A 4658-nucleotide genomic window follows, 5' to 3' on the forward strand; every position below is an offset into this window, starting at 1 on the left:
ACACCACCCAACAACCCACACAAAAAAAAAAAAAAAAAAAAGAAAAAAAAAAAAAGGGCCCTTTTTTCAAAAAAAAAAAAAAAAAAAAAAAAAAAAAAAAATTACATATAGAACCACCATATGACCCAGGAATCCACTCCTCTGTATATAACTAACTGAATATAGGAACCCAAACAAGTACTGTACACACTTGTTCATGGAAGCAGAATTCATAACAGCCAGAAGATGGGAACGTAGTCCAAGTGTCCACAACAGATGAGCACATAATTTTGATATACTGGGTGGAGTATTATTCGGCCATGAAAATGTTCTGATACATAGTGACATGAAAGAACTTCCCAGACAGGAACAGAAGCCACACACAAAAGGTCACATGGGACACAACTCACATATGTCTAGATGGGCATCTCTATGGAGACAGACGTGGTAGCTTCCAGGGCTGAGGAAGGGAGTGGACTAAGGAAAGTATCTACTAGGTAAGGAACCTCTCTCGGAGAGTGGAAGAGTTTGAAACAGCCAAAGCACACGGTGAGTTGTATGACTGCCCCTGAGCTACTCACTCTAATAGTTCATTTTGTGTTAGGAGAACCTCACCCCAATAAGTTGTTTAAAAAGCTTGTTCTAGGGGCTCAGCAGTTAAGAACACTGGCTGCTCTTGCAGAGGACCTGAGTTCGGTTTCCAGCACCCACATGGCAGCTAACAATCCCTAACTCCAGTTCCAGGGAACCTGATGCCCTTTTCTGACCTCTGTGGACACTGCACAACACGGGTGCACTTACACGCAGGTAAACCACTCATACACATAAAATAAAGTAATTTTAAAGTTTGTTCTAATTCCGCAACAATGAAAGAACACTGGCTTTTGCTCTAGGAACCATCTACGGGAAAGATCAGACTATAGAGCAACACCTAAATCGACCTGTCTCCAAAGCACTGATTTCAACCATGGCAAACAGGACTTTTCAAAGAAACCTGAAGCCCCGAGCAATTACGGAAGCTAGAATTTTAAATCCCTAAGGCACGGCAGGATGGAAAGGATGGATAGATCCAGCTAGGGAGAAGAAAATGGGGTTCTCCAGGGGCTACTCCCAAAGGAACAAGGGCAAAGATGCCCACTGGGATCATAAGATAGGAGACTGGGCCAGAGAGATGACTCAGTAAGGACACTTGTCATACAGAAAAGAACCAGCTCCTGTAGTTGTCCTTTGACCGCCACACATATGCCACAGCATACACATACCTGCCCACAGTAAGCAAACAGATAAATGTAAAAATATTTGAAAGACAGGAGTCTGGGAAGCCAGGAGTGGGGCTGGGGAAAGCACCCTGAGTCCACTTCACTGCCTCAGCCTTGCGGACTCCACTTCAACTCTGGTTTTAAATGTCTCCACCACAAGCACTTAGCACGACCCTGTTTCTACACTGAATTCAGACAGTATTTTGATGAGCTGCCATGACACACACCCATCTTTGCAAACTTACCCAGCTAGGATAAAGTCCAGCAAGTGTAACTGCTGAACCAAAGGGTGTAACCCTGAGCTGAAGCCCATCTGATGCCCACCTCCCTGGCAGTTGGCTGAGAAGGTCCATTCCCAGTGGCAACATTATCTTTTGCTCCCTATGGCCTGAAACTTGCAATCCTCCTGACTCAGCCTCCAGAGTGCTGGGGTTACAGGCACACACCACTACGCTCAGTTCCTTTTTTGGCTATCTGAATGAAGCCACTCCAACGAACAACACAAAAAAATTCCCTGCCACTTGTTTTCCAAAAAGCTAGCTGGCTATCCCAGCACTAGTGGCTAAATGATCAATCGTAATGCACTTCACTGTGGTCTGTTTCTAGATTCCTCCCACAATGGAATCTTTGATTATTTAAATTAAAGTCAGATGCCTGTCTGTAGGAAAACTGAGGAGGGAGGACTGCCACAATTTCAAAGCCAGTCTGGACAAAATGGCAGACCCTAACTCAAAAACTGAAATGACAAAACCCTTCAACTTCTGCAATAGTTCTGAGAGATGGCAGTCTAATCTCCACCTGGACACACTAAAAATATAATACTCATCACGTTCACCATAAACATAGAAAAATCACAAAGCAGAAAGTTAATTCACTTGGATAGTACTTTTGTCCAGGAACCACTGGGAAAATTGTATTGTATCAAAGAAGTTTCTAAAGTCAGACAACATGGTTTGGTTTCCTTTTCTCTGCCGCTGCTCATCACCAGCACCTGGCACTGAATTTTTTGGTTTAGTATATAGTCCGCTGGGAGAGGGTTTCTAGATAAGTCAATCTGTGGGTGAAACAGGGGGAGTCTCTGGCACTGAGAAGGACAGGAACAATGTTACTGTCATCATGAGGTTCCCAGAACCCAAGAAAATTTGATGCTTGGGGACAGAGTGTTGTTTATTTTCTTGAGGCAGCACCTGGTAGCTCAAACAGTCACTTGAAATGGAGGCCACAATCTGGAGAGGTGTGGGGAAGGAAAAGGCACTTTCTCTGTCATAGTCAGGGGTAATGGACAGGTGTCTGGCTGGACACCTAGGAAGAGGCAGCGCTGGGAAAAGTCTGAAGAAAGCCATCAGGAGGGAAGGGAGCACCAAATCTGGGTTTATGTCAGGCATCTGAGCAAGGGCCAACCAGAAGCAAGCAGCAGTGTGGGGAATGCTGGGAAAAGCTCTGCTGGGTCTCGATGTAACATCATTAACTTAGGTGAATCACTTGGCTATGATAGGTGGGCTCGCCGGAAGGCTTGGGAAGCCTTGCTTACAGATTTGTGACTGACCTTAAAAGAAGTACTTGTTTATTGAAATGGTCTTCATCCTTAATGCTGCACAAAGAGCTATCCTAACAATTTGCAGATTTCATCATACTTCCTTTATCTAAGCCAAATAGTTGTTTCTTCTCACTTTCTCTAATAGGCTTGCCAGATAACTGTCTACATTTTACCAGTGTTTACACTTCATTCTGCTTTTTTTTTTGGACATCAACATGACTGCTTTGGAGGCAATGTCACAGTGGCTCACCCAGAGATTGGACCACATCACACTGGCTCTGACCAGGCACTTCACGGGCTATCTGATACTAGTCTCTCAGTATCCATGTTTTGGTGCCCTATCCACTAAGATGGGATGAGACACTACCAATAGTTGTGAAGGACACAGCCCAGCTCACAGAAAGTAACAGTTACACTTACCACAGACCACAGGCTGAATCTCAGTCTCTCTCTCCCTCCTCCCCCCCCCTTTATTCTTTCTGAGTGTTTTGCCTATATATATAAGTGCACCGTGTATGCAAAGTCCATGGAGGTCAGAAGAGAGCATCGGATCCCCTGGAACAGATGGTTGTGAACCACCATGTAACTGCTGAGAACTGAACTCAGGTCCTCTGAAAGAGCAGCCTGAGCTCTTAACCACTGAGGCATCTCTCTAGCCCCATCTTTTTATTTATTTTTTTTTATTTTAGTACATTTATTTGTGTATGTATGTGGGTGTGTACACATGGTACCTGTGCATAGGTCAGAGGACAACCTGTGGGAGTCAATTCTCTCCTTCCTTCATGTGGGTCTCAGGGTGCATACCACAACATGCACCTTTTTTTTAATTAAAAAAAAATTGTGGGGGCTGGAGGGATGGCTCAGCAGTTAAGGGCACTGGCTGCTCTTGCAGAAGACTTGGGTTCAAATCTCAGCACTAATATGGTGGCTAACAACCACCTCTAACACCAGTTCCAAGGGATCCGATACCTTCTTCTGGCCTTGCGTGCACTGCATAACACAGGTACATTTACATACGGGCATAACACTCGAACACATAAAATAAAAAATAAATAAAAAATCATGTCTGTGTCTATGTGTCGTGTGTGCAGATACCCACCGAGGTCAGAACAGAGTGTTGGATCCCATGGAGCTGGAGTTACAGGCAGTAGTGAGGTGCCCAATGTGGGTGCAGGGCACTAAACCCAGGTCCTCTGCAACAGCAGCCCATGCCCTTAACTGCTGAGCCACCTCTCCAGCCTCCTGGTTTGGTACTCTTAACTCTAGACTGATGCCTTCAGCATTTTCCTTTGTTTTACTTGTTACTTAAACATGACATATTTTGGAAAATACATCTGTCATAGTATGTGAAGCTTGGGGCTTTCACGAATGGATACCTCATGTGATCAGAAAGACTTCCAGTTAGTAGTGCTATAATAGCTGGTGAAGCCTCATTATAGACTGGGCCTCATTGCATTTGGGTGTCCTCTTAACTGGTGTCATCTCTGACCCAGGGCCAGCACGGAGCTTTGGATTTAGGGTGACACACACTGAAATCTTTCCTGGGCCTGTCTCCCACCTATGACCTCCTACACATATAAAGGCCGCTTGGCACCCACATGGCAGCTAACCACCATTCGTAATTCCAGTTCCAGGGGATTCAACACCCTCTTCTGACCTCTGCAGGCACTGCACAACACAGGTACACTTACATACATATAAAATAAAAATTAAAATAAAAAAAAACCAAAACTCTTTTTTCACCAAACCAAAGTTTAGTTAGCTCAGTAAGTCTTATGCACACTGTCTCTGCTGGACAAGGTGAGCCTGACCCAGCTGGCCTCCAGGGCAGCACCCGACAAGGGAGGCACCTCTTGGGAAGGCTTGTAGGGTGCCTGGTCCCT

The 4658-nt window shown here is 44.9% G+C and overlaps 1 protein-coding gene across 7 annotated transcripts in view; it reads right to left on the reverse strand.

Moving 5' to 3' along the window:
- Ttc13 (tetratricopeptide repeat domain 13) overlaps window positions 1–4658 on the reverse strand; it is a 61330-nt gene that overhangs the window by 51199 nt on the left and 5473 nt on the right. The gene's annotated exons all lie outside the window — the stretch shown is intronic.

Source organism: Nannospalax galili, unplaced genomic scaffold (assembly GCF_000622305.1).
Source record: "Nannospalax galili isolate Female #2095 unplaced genomic scaffold, S.galili_v1.0 scaffold702, whole genome shotgun sequence".
NCBI lineage: Eukaryota > Metazoa > Chordata > Mammalia > Rodentia > Spalacidae > Nannospalax > Nannospalax galili.